This window comes from Protopterus annectens, chromosome 14.part0 (genome assembly GCF_019279795.1).
Source record: "Protopterus annectens isolate FY-2018-M chromosome 14.part0, PAN1.0, whole genome shotgun sequence".
In the NCBI taxonomy this organism is placed as follows: domain Eukaryota; kingdom Metazoa; phylum Chordata; order Ceratodontiformes; family Protopteridae; genus Protopterus; species Protopterus annectens.
In genome coordinates, this window is record NC_056748.1 from 599,291,554 (window position 1) to 599,314,053 (window position 22,500).

Here is a 22,500-nt window from a genome sequence, read left to right on the forward strand (position 1 = left end):
TAACATAATAAGTTGTGAGAGGTTACCTTCCTCACTAGTCAATGACAAATCACTTTTCTGTGCCACAGTATTTACAAAGCATCCTCTACCTTCAAGAATAGATAGTAAGGGGACAACGAAGTGTGGAGCTTGTAAATATTGTACATATGTTTTGAATCAAAAAAACATTATTTATTGGTGAACCCCTTAGAGAGGTAGACCTTAGGGGAGGTAACTGTGGTAGTAAGGGTTTGGTGTATGTGAGTCTATGCCAAGGATGTAATGGTTATTACATAGGGAAGACTGAGAGAAGCCTACGCAAACGCATTTATGAACATCTTTATGCCATAAATTCCAAAGATATGAACAAAGCCCTTATAAGCAAACACAGTTGGGTTCTGAACATATTAATTTTAAGTTTGGTATTTTAGAGCTAGTGACTAAGGATGTTAGGGGTGGAGATTGGTCTAACACCATTTGTAAAAGAGAGTTGATATAGCAACTCAGATTCAATGCCAATCATCCACCAGGGATGAATGATTACCTTTCAATAGTTCCCATTTTAAAAGAAAAAGCATTAATATTATGATTTATGTTCAAATAAGTATTAATACACTAAGTAAGTTTTAGTGTTGGGTGCTTTTAAAAGAAGTCTTAATCATGTTTTTAGTGTTTTTATTGGTTACTGAATGATTAACTTGATTATATAATGATGTTCAGTGGCAAGCATTTTGGTTCTGATAAAGTCCTGTAATTTTGATGGACAAAAGTGCTTACCATATATTTTGTGGATTGTGAATAAAACTCTTTTGGACATTTCGTATTTGGATTATTTGCTCAGTGCTACACTTTCATGAATTTGGTTTTCATTTTTCATTGGTTGTCGTTTCCACCTTTTACGCTCGTTTTTTTGTACAATTCAATTGAAAAACAAATCTGTTTGGGGAAAAAATATAAAAACTAAAAAAATGTACAATAAGCTGGTTGCATAAGTGTGCACACCCTTAAACTAATACTTTGTTGAAGCAACTTTTAATTTAATTACAGCATTCAGTCTTCTTGGATAGGAGTCTAGCAACATGGCACATCTTGACTTGGCAATATATGCCTACTATTCCTTGCAAAAGTGCTCCAAATCTGTCAGATTGTGAGGGCATCTCTTGTGCAGAGCTCTTCAGGTCATTCCACAGATTTTCTATTGGATTTAGGTCTGGACTCTTGCTGGGCTATTCCAAAACTTTAGTTTTCTTCTGGTGAAGCCATTCTTTTGTTGATTTGGATGTATGCTTGAGGTCATTGTCATGTTGAAAGGTGAAATTCCTCTTCATTTTCATCTTTCTAGCAGACTCCTGAAGGTTTGGGGCCAAAAGTGACCAGTATTTGGAACTGTTCATAATTCCCTCCACCTTGACTAAAGCCCCAGTTCCAGCTGAAGAAAAGCAACCCCAAAGCATGATATAGCCACCACCATGCTTCACCGTGGAGATGGTGTTCTTTTGGTGATGCGAAGTGTTGTTTTTGTGCCAAATGTATCTTTTGGAATTGTGGTCAAAAAGTTCAACTTTGGTCTTATCAGACCATAACATTTATTTCTACATGCTTTTGAGAGACTTGATGTATTGTTTTTCAAATTTTAACTGGGCCTGGATGTTTCTCTGTGTAAGAAAAGGCTTCTGTCTTGCAACACTACCCCATAGCCCAGACATATGTAGAATACGGGAGATTGTTGTCACATGTAGTACACAACCAGTAATTGCTAGAAATTCCTGTAGCTCCTTCAGTGTTGCTGTAGGTCTTTTGGCAGCCTCCCTGACCAGTTTTTGTCTTGTCTTTTCATCAATTTTGGAGGGGTGTCCAGTTCTTTGCAATGTCAATGTTGTCCCATATTTTCTCCACTTTTTGATGACTGTCTTCACTGTGTTCCATGGTATATATAATGCTGTGGAAATTTTTTTGTACCCTTCCCCTGACTGATACTTTTCAACAATGAGATCCTTTTGATGCTTTGTAACCTCTCTGCGAACCATGGCTTTTGCTGTAGCAGGCAACTGAGTAAATGTCAGTAAAATCCTACTAGGACAGCTGAACTTTATTTGGGGTTAATCAGAGTCTCTTTAATTGATGGCAGGTGTGTACCCAAGAAGATTGAATGCTGTAATTAAATCAAAAGGTGCTTCAAAGTATTAGTTTAATGGTGTGCACAATTATGCAACCAGCTTATTGTACGTTTTTTATTTTTTATATTTTTCCCCAAACAGATTTGTTTGTTTTTCAATTAAATTGTACAGGTTATAGGTCACATTAAAGATGGGAAAAGTTTTGAAATGATTTATTGTTATCTCATTTTTTTATATCACAAAAACCTGGCATTTACTGGGGTGTGTAAACTTTTTATATCCAGTGTGTGTGTGTGTGTGTGTGTGTGTGTGTATATGTGTATATATATATATATATATATATATATATATATATATATATATATATATATATACATGTACACAGACACACACACGCATTCAAACATACACAAGTGTCTCAGAGAATCCCCATGATCTGAAATCGGCTCCCCATTCTTGTTAATCAGAGTCCATCACTTACCCTATTTGAGCATTGAGCAATGGATTGGAAATCTGAAATGAACCCTGGATCTGGTCCCCATGTCTCTGAGAAACAGAGGCAGACAGTGACGGCCAAACTAACATACCTCCCCAGATATCCTCTAGAACCTTCCTAACATACCCCCTCCTAGTCAACACCCATGATACATAGGGAAACAACTGTGTTAGATTGCATGGCTAGGCTTATAAAGATCCTAATGGTCACTAGTCTAGTATACACCTATGAACCTATTTGTCAGATAGCTGAGCATCAATCCACAAAAGATAAAAAAAAAAAAAAAAAAATACACACAAGCCCCCATGCCCCCCTACACCCCCTACTAATTATATATATACCAAATCTAAGATCACACTCCAGTGGAGAAAAAGGCATATTTTCTGATCCTCACAGTGCAACAATCTTGTATTGGCAAAGTCGCTATACTTCCATCAGCTGAAACACTTACTCCATACCAGTTTAAAAAGGATTCCCATATCTTTGCAACTCTACCTACCAGTTATATCTTATTCCAAAGAGAGTTATAAAGGCTTTGTGAAACTACAGAGTGGCACTGCTTTCCATTTCATAACAGACTTTAATATCTTTCATTGTTCATTGAAAAACACTTGTATCCAGTTGTAGTAGTCTTGTTTTAGATAGGCTTGCAACTTGCACTTTATTTATACAGTTTACATCTGGTTTATTCTTTCTGATACATAACCTGGCAAAATGCTCATTGTCAAGGATAGCCACCCCAGCATCCATTTTTAATCCCTTATAAACAATATATGCTCCTTGTAAGAGGTCACACCTATATTATTGTCGCCTGGAGAACAAGAGATTACATATTCATTGCCTAGAGTACAAGGGCCCCTGCAGGCAGGTGCAAGGTGGGGGCTATATCAGAAGACCGAATGGAAATAACAGCGAACGGCAAAGCCGGTCCTCAAACTTGCTGTTGTGGGGGGCTGTGCCCCCTACACCCCCCACTAAATATATATTCTAACTCTGAGATCTCACTACAGTGAGGAAAGGGCAAATATTCCAATCTTCACTGTACCACAATCTCACAAACAGCACTTCAATGTCCGGTCTTTTCGATGTTTTGCTGTTTGCTGTTATTTCCATTCAGTCTTGTGATATAGACCCGCAAGGGGTGCACTTGCATCCCCCTGGATTTTGACTTCACTTGCCGAGGGACTGTCACATTTACTTTTTAATGTAAAAAAATAAATAAATAAAATAAATACAGTTTGCATTTTTAAAGCCCTACTCCTTTAAGAGTGGTATGGTTGCACACACCTGTCACATCACGAATGTGCTTGCACTGTCGCACAGACGTCCCCTTCTTCCTTTCCGCCCTATCATGGAATTTTAAATACACGAAGACTTTCCGTTCCTGTGTTGCTGCTTCCACATAACCAGCAATCTTTGTAGCTCTCCCCTGCTAACTGGTGTAGATGGTAGGATGTAGACTGCAAGGGTGGAAACTGTCTTAAATTATTTGGAGCTGCTGAGATTTCAATGCTCTTTTTCTTGGGTGTCTTGTCATTTTCCTATTTAGTTCTTGTAGTCTTTCCTCAGTCTATTTTAAGGTGCAGAGCTGATATTTTCATTTGCAGTTGAAAGTTGATGTAGGACTTTAAAAATCTTTATCCTAGGGATCTGAAAGTGAAACTCTGGGCTGCTGTCTTCATATTGCTGTGTAGAGAGTAAACGTTCACAAGTTTAAGTTTTATAGAATCTTCTCCATGCAACTCTGTTGTAGTTGTAGATTTTTTGCACACCCAAGGTGTTAACTTATAAGTAAAACTTGTGGCAGTGTATAGTTACAGTATAGCAAGATGTACGTTATAGCTCCCAACTTTTTTGCTGATAATTTGGAGACAAGGCAGGGACAATATTACTTAAATAAAATGTGCATATTTTAAAGAAAGGTTGTCATTATTGACAGACTGCTATTCTCAATGATTACCAGAAAATCAAAAGAAAAATATGAGAGACAAGGCAGATATGTTAGAAATTTCAAGAAAGTGTATGTGAGACAGGGGAGAAGTATGTGTCAAAATCAGGGACATTTTGATAAGTATGATGTCCACATTTCTTGTTTCATCTAATCCTTCCATGCTTCTCAGCTGCTATGGTTTAGGCATTGTTTTTGCTGTCAGATTTAAGCTTTGCTACTTCTAGATTTCCATATTTTGTAAACTAAAATATTTTACGGTCATATACGTTACTAAACTGGTAAAGTAGAGCTGTGTAAAGATTCCTTTACTGTATATGTACCATCTGAAGATTATCCATTCTGAAAAGTAAAGCATTCCACTTTTGGACTCTCTGCTGTGATTTTTTTTTTTTTTTTTTTTTTATGATCAGTGGATTACAGTTATGAGTCATGGTGATAACTGAAAATATTTGTTTTCCTCTATATTATCTGTATGGCGTAAGGCAACATTGGCACACTGGCATTGTGTGTGTGCGCATATGCATGCAAAGATATTAACTGTATTTACTTTGCGTGGCTTGAGTTACTCATTCGCATAACATACTTATTTTTGAAGATGCATTCCTGTTTTTGGGTTTGATTTATTCCTTCATATTATTTTTTAAACATACTCAAATGACTGCCCCATCCCACAATTTAGGAGCTATGAGTAAATGAGGAAACTAGACTATATAACCTGTATACTGGTGGCACTAATAATTTAAAGAAAACATGACCAACATAATACAGATTTTTTTATCAGAAACTAAGCAAGTGACTATATATTATTCATTGAAATGTACAGGTTTATTTCTTCAACACACATTTATTCTTTAAAACTTTCTGTTACACTTGTTTTTCTGAGTGGTATCCCACAATCCTCCTAGAAGTGGGAAGAGTTATGAGCTATTCATTACTCAAAGTTCATGTTAATTTTGTGGCCAGAATTTCATCTGGATGCATGCCATGAAACTGTCCTTGATCATACTTCTCAACTGTACAGATTTTCGCAGATTGTCCAGGCCTCATATTTTTGGACTGTTTCTCATAAAATTGTGGTTTTCTGGCAAATCATTGAGGGTTGAAGTAATAAAATAATAACAGATATTTGAGTTTCAGTCTTCATACCCTTCAGAAAATTCATGCTAATGCAAAACCTGTTACTCTGTCAGCTTTCTAAGTTTGTAAGAGCAATATTTAACAAGTGTGCCTATTTGGGGGCTTTTGTCACCCCCCCCCTTTATTTATGGCTTTGTTCAGCTTTCTTGCTCTAAGATGTTGAGAGGTATGTCACCAATTTTTGGGATGCCCCTAATTGTGGCTCAAAATGTTGTTCTGTCCAGACAATAGCAGGCACTAGAAAATGGAAATCAAAGTTTAAACCCACTGTACTTGAAGTACTGATCAGTAATGTAAATGAGATAAAAGAACAGGAGAGGGGATCTTTACAAGAGAGAAGAACCAGAGTATGTAGAAATAAATAGAATGTGTGGGGACAGTATGTGCAAGATAATGTCCAAGGAGGATGAGTGAGATTTAAAGGAAGGCAGGAATTAAACAAATTAGGTAATGCTGAAATAAGTGTTCAAAGAAAAGTATAAACATGTTGCTCTGGCCCTTCTAAAATTGATGGTTTTAAAAGAAGAAGAGTTCATAGGTAGGTACCAGGCTATCGGCACTAGGGCCTATACAAGCCTAGCCAAAAAGGTACTCCGGCTTTTGCCACCCAAGAAAATTAGTTTCCTATGCCACTGTCAAGCAGAGCCACAGAAGTGATCCCCGGGGTGAATTTCCTATTTCCCATCCAATCAAGCTTTTTCTTGAAGAGTGCTAATGAGCAGCTTTGTTTGATATAGACTGGTAGTTTGTTCCAGAGTATGGGAAGTCTCTGGGACAGGAATCTATCCCTCCAGCATGTTCTGTTTATTGTGGTGACAAGGTTTAGGTCCCTAGAGCATGTAGCTTAGAGGGATTGGGATTTCTTTAAGTGGAGCATGTCCAACAGCTCTGGGTTTGACATAGCTTTGTATGTTAGGCAAGAGATTGCCTCTGAGTACTCTGAGTATGCGATATGCGACGGAGTAAAGCTGGAGTTTTTTGAAACAGTCTGCGTACAGCATCTGTTTGAGGCCAGTAATCCTCTTTGTGAGGTATTTCTGCGGCCTTTCTAGTTGTTGTAGGTGTCTTGTGAGGTACATACCAAAAGGGGCATTGTGCTCTATAATGGGTCTAATGAGTGATGAGTAGAGGGAAACAATGACCTCTTTTTTCCTGGATGAGAAACCTTTTGTGATGAGGTGTGCCATGTAGAAGGATTTCCTGACTACTGTGGTGATGTGATTATCAAAGGAGAGACTACTGTCCACCTATACAATGATACGTTCCATGGCCTTGCAGACCAGGCTCATTAGGCTAATGGGACAGTAGTTCCCGGGGTCCATGATGGCTCCCTCTTTGTGGAGTGGGATAACCATCGCTGTGCACCATTCAGTGGGCACAAAGCCTGAGGTGAGGCTATGACTGAACATGGTGCTTAGGTGGGGTGCCAGTTCATTCTGTAGTTCATGCAGAATGCAGCCTGGGATGTTGTCAGGTCCCACTGATGCTGTGTTCTTGGCTTTGGAGAGTGTGGTTTTTACCTGTGCAGCCGTGATTACAGGAACTTTGCATTCTTCAGGTATATAGATGGGCCCTTTAGGGGGTGAGGGTGAGGTAAAGTTAACACTGAACCTATCTGCTAGGATGTTGGCAATATCAGTTGGTTCTGTATATTTATTGCCATTGTGCTGTAACTCAGAGCAGATCTGAGTGTTGCCATTGAGATTCTTGACATGGCTATAGAATGCTTTGTGGTTGTCTTTAGAATCGGTGGCAATTTTCTTTTCATAACTAGCGTTGGAGGATGTTCTACTAACCAGAACTGTTGGTTAAAAGCTCTGCTTGTACATATGTAAATAAAATTGATAAAAAAAAAACTTGAGTGCTTGCATTGCAATTTACTCCTTTTACTTACATTTTCTGTATAATTGAAATTTAGATGCTTAATTACATTTCTTTGTATAACCCTGTTCTTCTTCTTGTTAAAATTTAGAATTTTCTGTAATTTGTTCATGTATTAAAGCTTTTCTCCTCGGGTCTCCACTGAAAATGGGCCTTAAGCCCAGTTGGACATACCCGGTTAACAAATGTCAATAAATAAATAATAAATACATTTTATGAGGGATCTCAGCTTCTTACTGAGGCAGACCAGGGAGTTCTTCCAGTCATGGGATTTTACTCTTTTTTGCAACAGTTTCTTTCTTCTGTTGTAGAGTTTGTTTATGGCAGGGGACCACCAGATTGGCTTCCTTTTTTAGGAGATAGCATCTTGGTTTTGTTAGGGATAGAACGATCCATGCACTCATGTAAGTGCTTATAAAGTGCATTTGTGTAGGATTCAGCAGTCGTACCTCTATTGTCCGTCTGCATGGGTGTTGTGAAGTTTGCCACTTCTGTCTTAAGAAGCGTGAAGTTGGCTTTATAGAAATTTTTTACGGTGGTTTCCCTAATAGGGGGGTGGGGGCGGGATGTGGATGTCTAGGCCAATTAGCTTGTGGTCAGATCTGACCAACAAGGAATTGACCTCTGGTGTGGAACACCGGTCACCCATGCTGGTAATGACCAGGTCTAGGATATTGCTGCCCCTGGTGGGGGTGTGGAAAGGTTGATCCAAGACATTGGCATTTATGAATTTCAGAAAATGTTGAGCAAGAGTTGGTACATGAATAGTTTTCCCAGTTAATGATGGGGTAGTTGAAACTGCCCATTATTAGGGTGCTGGGTTGTACCCTAATATTTCCAGTGTATCAAGAAATGAGGAGTGGAAATCCTGGGGCATGGTGGGAGATCTGTAGCAAGTTACAATTTGGATTGCGGTCTTGCCCAGAGTTAGTTGCACTTGGATAATCTCGGATGCATTATGCCGAGCAACTAGCCTGGAGGTGTGGATATCCTTAATGAATATGGACACGCCTCCACCTTTAGTGTTTCGGTCAAGGTTAGGTGGCTGAAAGGTGTGGTATGAATTATAGCCTGGTAATGCAGGGGTGCTCTCTGGAGCCTTGAACCAGGTCTCTGTCACTGCACAGATGTCGATGTTCTCCATTTTAAGGAGTGCCTCGAGTGAATGCATTTTGAGGCTTAGTGGCTTACATGTTATAACTGTAATTATTGTCATTTATTGACTTATTTTGCTACACAAAATGTATGTTAATTCAGATTTTCTTATTCTGTCATCTTCAAGTTAATAGTACTAATGTGTCTCTGATTATTTCTGGATCTGTCCCTGACTGTGGAGGTGAAAGGTTGACAACTATGGCTGGATGTCAGAGATGTTAACCTGCTAAGTCTGTTTAAAATGTGTAACTGTATTGTTTAGCATATGGTACTCACTATTATGTTAAACAATTGAAAAGTGTTGTTAGTAGCACAACAGGTAGTATATTTTCTTTTGATGCAGAAGGTTGTGGGTTCTACTCCCACAGCATGTAGATGGCTTGCTGATACTGTGTTGCACTTGGGGGGGGGGGGGGCTGCTGCAGTCCTGAGTGTGTCCTCCTTTGGATGAGATGCCGTGAAACCTGCTGTCAGTTTGTCATCCATTCACTATTGCAATATTACCAGCTTAATTTTTTTTTTAATGTAACATAGGCAATTTATTCTTCAAGGACAACAGGCACTTATTTGTAGATGAAATACTGAAATATAAAGTTGTTTACTAGCAGCAACCTCTTCATTAGCTACAGATCTCTTTAATGTGGAATTATTTAGATGACTTTTACTTCTGCAGAGATTGTGCATATTTACTGATATTGGTAGATTGTAATGACAGACGTTTGAGTAGACCTCTATAATGGAAATGTGCTGAACTAGGCAGTTTTGTCATTACTGGCTCATACATTTTGTTTCATTGCTTACTGGACAAATGTTCAAAACTACAACTTTAAAACATACTCTACCAAATGGTGCTGTATTATATAAAGAATATAATTTAATACAATCGGGAAGGGGAATCAAAGAACATATGCAAGTATGCATGGTCCTAAATATGTATGCAAGGGGCCTATGATTTGAAAACAGCCCAAAGGTAAACGTTATCTGCCACTGGCAAGATGCATTTTCTTTGAATGTGGGTTTCAATGCTGCTTCAATTAATGCAAGTTTCAAGGGCAGAGAAGTTTTAACGCTAAGTCTGTTTTCTTTGTGAACTAGACATTTGCTAAACAAAGCAATACAATAAGTGTTTGTGCTATAAAATTTAAAATAAAAGTTTTAAATTAAATCCAATCAATCACTGTAGAAGTAAAGCAGAAAACAGTATGCACGTTACAGTGTTTATTGTAACTGGGGAGAAATAGCCAAGTAATGGGACACTGGAATGGCTGCAGAGGGAGGGCTGTGCACAGGGGGGCCTTGATCCACTACCCTGCCTAGGGCCCCATTTGACCATGATCTGGCTCTGCTCCCCAACTACAGACACACAGGGAACACTTTCACTGTAGCATAATCTAACATTTGCAGATATGACAAGGAGTATGTTCAACCATTTATACTTCATTCATACCACCTACAATATCAGCCACATTTAGAGACATAATTTGCTTCAGGCAGGAACTCAACTGTGAAGTTACCCAGTGCACAACCTACCATAACATTATAACTCTTTGTATTTCATCACGGTCATGGCTGACACTGAGATGAAGGAATCAGTATGTGCACTAAGATATCCACAATGCTTGCTGTGCAATTTTAACTAATTTATTAAATACATTTTTTTTAAATTAACATTTCTTGTGTTAATTTGCAATGACCGTGGGTGTGGCTTTGCCATCATTTGCAATGTCCCGCCTGCTTCCATAATTGCCTAGGCACCCTGCACTGTGTAGGAAGAGCAACACAAGTGCCCTGCCCACTGTGGACACTGTTACTTAAAGTTGCAGGCAGCCAAAAATTAAGCAAGGAGCTGCAAGAGTTGCCTTACGGAAGGTTTCGATGTTGCTGGCAACAATATTCTTGTTTAGCCAAGAAATGAGCAATGGTATGTAAGATATGAATACTTTACAGTTAACCATGGTATAAAGTTTCCATGGTTATCTACCCATAAACAGATATACACTGGAGTTCTGGCCTTTGGGTTTCCACCCCCTGAAAAAAAATTCCTGCAGGCCCCCTTGCTGGAGTAGCCATCTTCCTCCATCTCTCACCCTTTATAAAATAATACACTCTCCTTATCAGTGGTTCCCCCCATCCTTTAGAAAATAATAGCTTCCATGTTCATTGTTTATGATAGCTACCATTCCCATTCCCTTATAACTTAAGGGGCACAGGACACTTAATCTGAAGGAAGATTGTTTGGAGCCAGTACATTAAAGCCCCGCTACTCATCCTAAGCCTTGGGGAGTAAATCACAAAATAAACACACAGTGAAGCAAACATTCATAAAGCAGCCACATACATCATATGAAGCTTCAGCACTAAGAAAAAAAATTACACATAACCAGTTTTTCAGGACAGCAAGCCCCTATACCCCTATGTGTGTGGTTGTGGCAGCCCCTATACCCTATGTGGATAGTTGTGACCCTACAACCCCTGCAACATACATTTACTAATTCTGAGCTTGCACAAAACTGATGGAGAGGAAACAGTTAATAGTATGAATCTCTAACTCAACAAGCAAATGGTAAAATAGTACTGCTAAATTATATGGGCTTGCAATCACCAGCAGTGCTAAGAGGGGCAGTCAATGAAATGAGCCAGTCAATTGGCTTTCATTGATTGGGTCCACCATCAAAATCCTGGTTCCCAGTTCAGATATGTTCATGTCTGGGGCAGTCTGTGCCTCTTACACCACCATGTCCTGACAGCTTGGTCTGGCACTAATCGGGGGAAGTACTTTCACCACTATAGTAAATTGATCTGGTATGCACCATCTTAACATGACATACCAGGTTAAATAGCTAATGTGCACACCATTGCCACTCAGCATGGCATATTTACATGGTAGAAATGCCCAAACACATGCTTAGATCACAGTCAGGGCAACCTAATAACCTACTATAGAATGGAAGACACTAGGCAATAGAAGAGTCCATAGGTCTCTCTGTCCATATATACAAGGTTTGGAAAAATAGTGCATTACACCCTGCATGAACAAAGTGTGTTAAGGTTGCCACAGCCAGAAGACATTGGTGTACAACATAATATCATGGTGTAAGGCTGAGTCCAATGTTATGACTTGATCTTGCAATGAACGACATACTCATTAGTATTCCACTTTATTACACTGTGCTGTAAGGATTGTAATGTGATTTTTATAATGTCACTGTAAACCATATAGCAAGTGCACAAAGGCATAAATGACTCCAAGGATTTCCTTGAAGTACTTAATGTTTCTGTTGGATCTACTATAATAAGCTAAAACCCAGCTGAACAAACAATAATCTGTCAGTATAAAAGGATCAAGAAACAACTCCCCAAATCACTGCAGTACACAAAAAAAGAAGTTATGTCTTACCATAGCGCTCCATCTGTGTTGTTTATCTTAGTTCATTCGTTACTGATGGGTTATCGGTTCCATCCTTGGAACCAAGCCGGCCTCATACCAAGCTCGCGTCAGCCAAAAACTCTCGAGCTAAGATCCTACCCAGAATGCTTGGCTCCCTGTTACCTCAGATCGAGTTTGAAAGTTGATAGACAAAAGTAGAGGCTACCTCTGGTCATAATAGACCTACAATAAAGGAAAAAAAGGAGTATATGAGATTAACCAGGAACCTCCGGAGGGGGATGGGGGGTGGGGAGTAATGAATAAACGAACATCAACAGCACAGATGGAATGTTGTGGTAAGACATAACTTCTTTATCTGATGTTGTTAATCTTCGTTCATTCCTTACTGATGGAACTGAGTCCCCAGCTACCTGTATCCCTGGGTGGCCCTCATGGAAGGGCATTCCTGAGTACCATGGAACCAAAAGAAGCTCTACCTCTGGAGGCCAAATCCAATTTGTAATGAAGGATAAAAGTATGGGGTTTGGCCCCAAGTCGCAGCTGAGCAAATATCATTGAGGGAAGCCCAAGCATAGAAAGCTGTTGAAGTTGCCATAGACCTTGTTGAATGGGCTTTCACTCTGTGAGGCAAGGTGATGTTGTTCTTGTTGTAGACAAAGGTAATGCAATTTCTCAACCATGCACCAGTGTAACTTCTGAGACAGGATGACCTAGTCTTGGTCCAGAAAAGGCCAGAAATAGTTGTTCTGATTTACGGGTAGGTTTTGTTCTGTCCAGATAAAATCATATTTGCCTGTGAACATCCAGGAAATGCAGGCAATACTCTCCCTTGTTAGAATAATTAGGAAAAAATACTGGGAGGTCAACAGACTGGTTGATAGACTGCTCTGACACCACTTTTGATAAAAAGGAGGAATTAGTTCTCAGTGATACTCTATCCTTATGGAAAAAAAGGTAGAGATGTTTGATGCATAAGGCTTGAAGTTCTGACAAATGTCTGGCCGATGTGATTGCAACCAGAAGCAAAGTTTTCCAAGAGAGGTACTTTAAATCACATGAAGACGCAGGTTCAAAGGGGGGAGCTGTTAGGGCTTGTAGAACCAAGGCCAAATCCCAAGGTTTTACTGGTTCTTTAAGGGTGGTTTTAGGTGAAAAACACCCTTTAAGAAAGTCTTACAGAGTCTATATGACATGAGTGAAGAATCCTGAAAGCCAATGTGGAAATTAAAAATGGCAGCCAAATGAACACGAATAGTAGAGGCTGACACCCCAGATTGAAAAAGATGTGATAAGTAATTTAAAATCACCAAAACTGGGGCTGACAAGAGGTCCAATTGTTTATTCACTGCCCATAATGAAAACCTTTTCCATTTGCTGAGATAGATTAGCTTGGTGGACGATTTATGAGATGTGGTAGGAATATTGCACACAGGGGAAGAGAGGTTATCCTGCCTGGCAATCATAGGAAGTGGACAAACCATGCTGTCAGCATCAGGCTTGTTAGATTGGGGTGAGTCAGACCCTACAGATGGGAGATCAACATTGGGGATGGATTGAGGATCCATGGTCGATCTAGCAGGTGAGGCCAGAGGAAGGAGAACCAAATTTGTCGAGGTCAGTATGGAGCAATGAGGATCACTTTGCTCTTCAACTGCCATGCTTTCTTCATAAATTGAGAGATGAGGGGAAGAGGAGAATAAGCATAAAGCAGACCCGAGGGCCAAGCGTGGACGAAAGCGTCTCTCGGTAACTGTCCCCGAGGGAGGATCTGGGCAAAGTAGTTGCTGCACTTGTAGTTGGTTGGGGAGGAGAACAGGTCATAGCAAGGCTGGCCCCAGTGGTTGAAAATTCTTTCCGCTATCACAGGGTTGAGGGACAACTCATGAGGTTGTAGAATGCACCTGCTCAATTTGTTCACAATCACGTTGGAGCTCCTGGGATTGTGCTTTGCAATTAGAAACTGGTTGGAAGCTATCACCCATTGCCATATTCTCAAGGCCTCTAGCCATAATGCATAAGATCTGGTACCGCCTTGCTTGTTGATGCACCAGACCACTGACATGTTTTCTGATTGGATCGCAATAGTCCCTGAGGGAAGGATGGAGTGGAATGCTTGCAATGTTAATAGCACCTCCCTCAGTTCCAGGACATTGATATGCAAATGGGCCTCTTTCTCTGACTATGTGCCTTGGACCGACATTCCCCTGACATAGCCCCCCCCACCCCATCAGGGAGTTGTCTGTGGTCACTGTAGCTTTCGGCTGATGGGAGCTGAAGGGGCGAGACCACTGTTGGGGATTTCAAGACGTCCACCAGAGCAAATCTTGCTTGCGTCTCTGAGTTACACTTATCTGAAAGGACAAAGGATGTTGTAGAGGGTACCACTGAGTGAGATGTAACCCCTGAAGAAGTCTCATGTGGAATCTGGCCAGAGGAACAATAGTGATCGAGACTACCATTGACCCTAAGAGTTGGAGTATGGACTGAGCAGATGATTTGTGGTGACAGAGTAGCAGCTGAACCTGTTGTCTTATTCTTTGAAGTATGTGATCTGGAAGAGATGCTGTGTGCAATTCCTTGTGTCCAACAGAACCCTGATGAATTCTAAAGATTGTGCTGAGGTCGTGTTGGACTTTTTCCGATTTATAGTAATTCCTAGGCATTGTGCTGTGAGAAGAGTGTAGTCTAGGGCTTCATCCAGTAGATGCTTGATGGGGGTGGTGAGGAGCCAGTCATCTAGGTATGGAAATGCCTGGAATCCTTGAAGTCACAGGTGAGTGATGACCACTGCCATGCATTTGGTGAACACTCTGGGGGTTGCAGAGAGACCAAAGGGCAGTGCTCGAAATTGGTAGTGACTGGCTCCTATGTGGAAGCGGAGGCATCTTCTTGAGCGCTTTTCCATTTTTATATGGTAATATGCATCCTGAAGATCTACAGAGCACATCCAATCGTCTTCTTTCAGAAGAGGAAGGATAGACTGAACCGTGACCATCCAGAATTTCTCTGTTTTTACAAATTTGTTCAGTGTGCTGAGATCCAGAATTGGTCTCCAGTCCCCTGTCTTTTTTGGCACTAAAAAGAACCTTGAGTAAAAACCAGATCCTATCTGGTCTGAGGGGACTGTTTGGATGACTCTTTTTTGTAGCAGCTTCCAGATTTCATGTGCTGCTGCTTCCCTTTGACTGGGTGGGACGTCGAGTAAGTCTCTGGATGAGGTGGGACAGAGATGGAAGGGGATGCAATAGCCTCTGGATATTATCCATTGTACCCAAGAATTGGTGGTTATGTTTCACCAGGCAGTGGGGTTCAAGGAAAAACAACCGCTTACCGCTTCCAGAGGTGAGCAGAAGGGCAACGCTTCAGAAGCACTGGTAAGGTTGCCCAGAGAAAGAATCTCTGGAACCCTGGTTTCGCAGATGTCTCCTGCCCTGAAAGGGGTGTCATTCATTGGAGTTTCCTAGTCTGCCTATAGGGGAGAACTCGGCATGTGCATCATGGAAAGAACCCTGTAATTTTCTGTGCCACATCTTCCCACTCCTCTGATTTCTGGAGTAGAATCATTGAGGAGTGGAGTGTCGGACACCAACAGGCAGATAGAGTCTTGCCATCTTGTTCGCACCTTGCCAGCATAGCTTTAACCTTAGGGCCAAATAATGAAGTGGCCTTGATGGGGGCATTCATAAAGGAAGCCTTAAAGGAGTCTGCAAAGGCACATCCAGGCATGTCATCTCGTGACTATACTTGCACCTGCCACTCTAGCTGCTCCTTCCATTGCATGTGAAATAAGGTGCATGGAAGAACTGGATATCAATTCTAGGGTCACTAGCTGAAAAGGTACATTGTCGTGGACCTTATCAGAAACAGCTCCTGCCAAGGTTTCAGAGAGTTAGTTGATAAGGTCCCTCTGGAGCCTTGTAAAGTGTGACAAGTAGTTCAAGGACCTTACAGCAAAGGTTGATGAAGCAAACACATGCTTCCCGAGTCTGTCTATCACCCAGAACTCCTTATTGGGCAGATGGACAGTCTGGCTCTCTTCTGCCAATTCTTTTTTGGTTGCAGCTGCCACCACCATGGCATCTACTGAAAGACCTTTTGACCAATGGGGATGCTCAGCTGGCAGAGTTAAAATCTTGTCAGGCTTCTGTGGTATAGCTTCCAGGGAGCCTTCCATGCATGTGGATGATGAACTGGACAAGCTCATCAGCCAGCGGGGTAACCCAGGAGGTAGGGGGCCAGACACGAAAGGACTGCAGGAATACGGATTCCTCTGAGGAAGGGTTGGAGGACTTCAAATCACCCCTCTGTCTTAGGATCTAAAAGGATGTCACCAAAGGAATCTCATCAGAGGGTGACCGTGAGGACCCTTCCCCGTCAAAGTCCGTATCTTTGGTCAAAGACTCCTCAGTGGAGTCCATGTGCTTCCTCTTGCATGAAACCTTGCAAGGTACTTCCTTAGTGGGGAGCTCTGGGGAAAATTGCAAAGAGGGGATCTTCTGAGGGGTAGAAACCTGAGGCCATTGTGGCTTGCGACAGTTACGGCATGGGGGGAGGACTCCAACATGGAGGGTTTGCCAGCAGAGGCAAGTGCCCTCTCTATGGCCTGGAAGGCCAGACTGCCCAAAGAGGGATGGGAGCCCAGAACTGAGCACAACAACCTCAGAACTGGGGTCACACCCTACTCTGATGAGCCGACCCCCAGACCAGGAGTCTCAAGAGGGCTGTGGAGTATGAGGGAAGGAGGATTCCTGGGGGGTGCCATAGAAAAAATTGGCATGGAACCAAGAATGCCTTCCCCCCATGGCACAGCCACTAGCCTGAGAATAGCCCAATGCCCAGTGCACCGAGGGCCACAAGGATGATTCCGGCTCCAAACTGAGGTCCACTATTGGGGTCAGAGGAAGGGAAGCTACTGTTGGAGGAAGGGGCTTCGATGCTTTCGTGGAAGTTGAAGGAGGAGTGTACGTTGGAGTCTGTTGAGAAATACGGTCACCTGGAAGAGGGAACATAGCTTTAGAAGGTTGGGAGAGACCCCTGGCTACAAACAACTGGTTGACAAGCCGCAACACATCTTGTTCTGAGAGGCTCCTGGTCAACCTCATAGAGAAACCTGAAGGCGATTCTGGCCTTTCTAGAAAAGGGCTATATTGGCTTCCAACAAATGGATCCAAGGAAGGAGAGTACTTAGTCCTTGCTAGTTCATGTGGTGCAGAGCCCGGAACCGAGGGTGTCTGCACCGAGGAGAATGGTGTTGTGGTTATCTGTGCCGATGAAAGCAGCGCCATAGAAGTCGAAGATGTCTGCACCATAAAGGGCGGTGTGGCAAATGTCTGCACCAATGAGTATGGTGTCGTCGAGGAAGGTGTCTACACCAGTAATGACGGTGCCGAAAAAGACTGCACCAAAGAGCATGTCGGTGCCGAAGGTGTCAGCACCATAGAGGATAGTATCGTCAAACTTGGGGCCAAAGGAGTTTGTACCAATGGTGTCGAAGGAGACTGTACCTGCAGAGATGGTGCCAATAAAGGCTGCGATAAAACTGTTGGAGCCATAAGTGTCTGTACTGGGAACTTCGGTGCCGGTGGCGATAAAGAGAACATAGCTGAAGCAAGAATTAACTGGGGTGGTGCCGAGGCTGGGTCTGAAAGGGCCACAGATGTTAGCGCTGGGCTCAAAATTACCTTTTTGTGAGTCAACTCCTTGTGATCTCCAGAGGGAGATGAAGTGATCGACCTTGAGGATAAGAAGAAGAACGCCTCTTACGGGGTTTAGCAGGAGGGGGTGAGCCCTCCGACCCAGAGATAGCCTCACAGAAAGGAGTTTTAAGGAGGCCTTTCAAAATTAACTTGTTCTTCCTTTCATTGAGAGTCCTGGTCAAAAAATGACTACAAATTCCACACGGGGGATCCACTGAAAGGTGGCAGACATTCAAGCAATAGACACATAAATCATCGCCACTAGAAAGTGGTAACTTATGGCTGCATTCCATACATTGTTTGAAACCAACACTACTTTTCTTGTCTAACATAATGATATGAAGGGAGAAGAACGACAGTACCAAGGAGTTAAGAAAACTACCCAGAAGGGTAAGAAGGAGAGAAAGAAGGCTTACCAAAGATGGTAATGAAGATTTACCTCAAAGGTAAGAAAAGGGAAAAAACTATAGGGAGAGGGTCTTAAAGTCTCGATAGGGTAGGAGTATAGAGACAGTAACTGATTAAAAACTTTTTAAGCACTAACAATATAGAAACTTTCAAAAAATTGTTCACTTAGCTGAGAGAGAGTGGCTTGACATGGCTGTACAGCAATGCAGCAAACGAGATTTGAGGTAACAGGGAGCAGACCATTCTGGGTAGGATCTTAGCTTGAGAGTTTTTGGCTGACGTGAGCTTGGTATGAGGCTGGCTCGGTTTCGAGGATGGAACCAATAACCCATCAGTAAGGAATGAACGAAGATTAACAACATCAGATCAAAAGTTACATTTTTCTACAATGGAATACGCCCTGCTGCACCTCCATGTGGGGGCCCGCAATGCAAAATTCCTTACTTAAAATATACTAACTTCATGGTCTCATAACTGTGGGATAAATAGAGGCACTCTGAAAATGGTGAACCAAGTAGGCACAAGAACTACAATTCCATAATCAATTCACCTGATGGGAAATACTGCTAAGAAAGGTAACTTTGAGGAAATGATAGCAGAAATGTAATGGTTGATGAGTTAAACAAAGATTTACTGCTAATAGAGAAACCATTTTGTGATCCCCTCCCAAATGTCTTCATTTTACAAAAGTGTACATAGTATGATCCTCTAACATCTGGTGAAGACCAAGTACAATTCTCATCCACCTCCTCTATACAGCCTTGTAACTGCCCTATTGTAAGACAGAAATCCAGCATCAGAATTGTTTAACTGCATGAAGTTCAAATTACTAACCCTGGGATTCAGTAAACTCCATGTAGGCTTTGAGTTTACATATGTGCATATTGACCAGCAGTGCTAATTGGATATTCATGCCACACATCACATTTAATTGTAAAAAAGTGTGTTTTCCTGGCCGCAACAGTTTTGTTGGCCAGGAAACCATGTAAAGCAACAGAGATAGCAAACCTGTTTATATCAGAGCACACTCAGTTATCGTGTTTGCATGGAATTCCACAATGATCACCAGTGCTTAACATTTAGTTCTCATACCACTCAACCTCTTAGTGCAATTAATCTGGACAAAGCCCAACATAATGTGGGAAAATGACCCAGAATTAGGGACAGATTTTATATATTTGCTCTTTTAAACTTAGAAATGTGCTAGAATAACAAGGTTTATGTTAAGATACATTTTCTGAAGGATTTGAAGTCTGAAACTCAAATGTATGTAATTATTTAATGACATCAGTCCTGAGATCATCCCAGTGATATTGCAGAAAGCCACATATTTTATAAGAAATAGACCAAAAGATGTAAGGCAAAAATCTGGACATTCTGCAAAAATTTGGACAGTTGAGAGGTATGATAGTTATGTATATGGTCTCCAAACAAAGTACAGGACAGTGTATACAGTGCAGAGTACTGTTAAATCCCATTCCTGCCATTCTGTCCTGAAGTTGTGTAAATGATTGGTAAGGGTACATGTACTGCCATGTAAAATAAACACTCAGCGGAAGTGTGTTTATTGAATAAGAATATACAAATGAATTGTAGGAATGAACACAGACAGGTGAAACAAGCTAATTTACAACAGATAAGGGAATGTCAATGGAAGAAAGTTGCAGCAGCAACACCAATCACATAAAAATAAGGTACAGTATGGACTGAACAGTGAAAATGTGCATGTGACTATCAAACAAGGGGATATAACAATGAGGAAGATGTCTGTGTGAGAAATATATCCTTACATGAACAATGCTGAGGACATCTATCAGGGATGTTATATACAATTGGGGTAGGCTGCATATTGTGAAGCTGTGCAAATTGATTTGCCTGAATATGAGTGTAATCTCAGCAGAGGTCTACAGCAAGTGAGACACAGGTAAAGGCTCATGGACAACATTAAAAGTTGCATGCACAATCATGGACAATATCAGAATAATACCACCAGTAATCCCATGTCTCTGACATAACATATGTGATTCAGAGTGATCAGAGAAGGTTCTGCACAAATACACTTGTAAAACTATTATGACACATCTGCACTCTATGAAGGTAATCATACACATGGTCCTGGCAGTGTAACATCTGCTGGAGGTGTTAGGAGGGTTACTGCTATACCTGTGTGTGACATTATGATCAATACAGGCTAGTTGACTGGTGTGAATGGCATATATATACAGCACAATCCACTCTGTCATGAATATTACCCATGCCATTAATGTTGTCAAACAGTTATGTGTATGTTGTGCAATCACTGGAACAGGTATCACACATGCATCTAGTGTAATAACTTCATGGGGGGTTCACAGCATCAGACAATAATGTTTATGCACAAAAAGAATACTTAGGTATGGCTAATAAGATGTCTGACAGCTCACTGTGGCAAAGGTAGTATACTTCAGTTATACATCACTGGAAGATGTGTAGTAAGGTACATGAAGAATAGTGCATTGTACTCAGTGGTGTGATGAAGGCTGTGAACTATGGAGGTATTATGGCCTGTGATGTGGATGCCTTTTACATACTCAGTAGTTGTGTTACATACAAGGGAGTAGTCAGCACTGTGGCCATATGCTGGTGGATGTTCCACATAACATCTGCCCCAGGACACAGGTCACATACCATTTGGTCTGATTATAGGGTGTGATATCTACATTATACTTGGGTTGTGTGTTTGTTTTCATGATATAACAAATCCCCTCATGTATTTGTGTCATTGCAGGTGTTGTCATGGCTGTGGCAGCAATCTTTGGTGTATGTTGATACTGTCTGTATTATACTAATATCACAGTTGGAGTCAATGACTGCCCACAACTTGTAGTCCTTCAGAAAGCTGTTTGGACACAGGATGTATATGTCATTTGTGATTTATGTGACTTAAATAATGGACAGGAAAGGGCTTAGCAGACAGCCCTGATGTATGGTCCTGATCACTTGACCTGAGATACAGGCCACTTCACTCTTTAGACGCCATGTATGTGATACACAGGTCCCCCAACTTGATGATATAGGTGTTTATGGCCACATCTGACAATGTTGCGTGAATACCTCAGTGTAGATTTGTGTCAAATGCCTTGGGCTTGTCAAGTTCAGAAGGATGATAGTGTTGTTGTCATGCATGCATGCCCATGACCTTTTTGAGGATATCTACCCGATGTAACAGGCATGATGTAGCATTAATATCTCACACAGGTCTGTTGCACACAGCTGGGATATTACTAGTGTCCATTTAGAAAAGGTCCATGATGACATGTTGGTCTACCTCACAGATGAGGAGAGTCAAGATGTATCTACACATGCATGCGTGGAGTGCTGTCCCCCCCAACTCACATGGATGCATGTTGATGTACACCCTTCTACAGGAATATAGTTTGTGTGGAGGATGTGATGAAGTGTGATTTCACCCATGTTAGGAAGGTGCATGTGCTGAGTCATGCAATAGATGATCTATAATGTTGTCCCAGCCCACTGATTCTGTGTGATAGACCTGGATGAAGATAAGACAGTGCATACTGTCTATCCTGATCTGGCCTAGGGTTTGGACACAATCCCCCACACCAGATATCATTGAGAAATCGCCCCAGCTGAGGATTAAACCTTATGTCACTAGATGCGTAACCAATCATCTCACTGACAGAACACATACTCTGAAAACTGGTGAATCAACCTGTACCAGTAGAGCTGTCACCACTGGTATACCACAGGGATCTGTACATGGCTCTTTACTGTTTGGAATCTCTTTCTTGACATTTCAGGCTAAAATATATAGCCTTTAGCTTACCACATTTGTTGATCCTTGCATACCGGGTGCAATCCTTGAGTCCACCTATGATGATAACATACTACAGGAGGGGCTAACAGACAAATTAGTGGTGACAAAGTCACGCAGTCTACAAATAAATGTGAAAATGTGTCCTTCTGCAAACTGGAATTCCCTTTCCCTACTAATTACAGCATTGACAACAGTCCTGCTATGCTGAAATCCAGTGATGCAAGTATTAGGAACACACAAAGATAGCAATCTGAACTTTGACCAGCAAGTGTCCACACTGGTATTGAAAGCCTGTGTTGTGCACATCATAAATCACACCATCGTATTCAGGTATGAGGATTATATTAAAGCACTGTACTCGAACCGCATGAGAACACTAATAGAGTATGATGCTCTCTTTTGCATATACCTCACCAGACACATGCAGCAGCTGGAGAGACCACAGGGGTTTCTCACCAAGAAAACAAAGGACCTA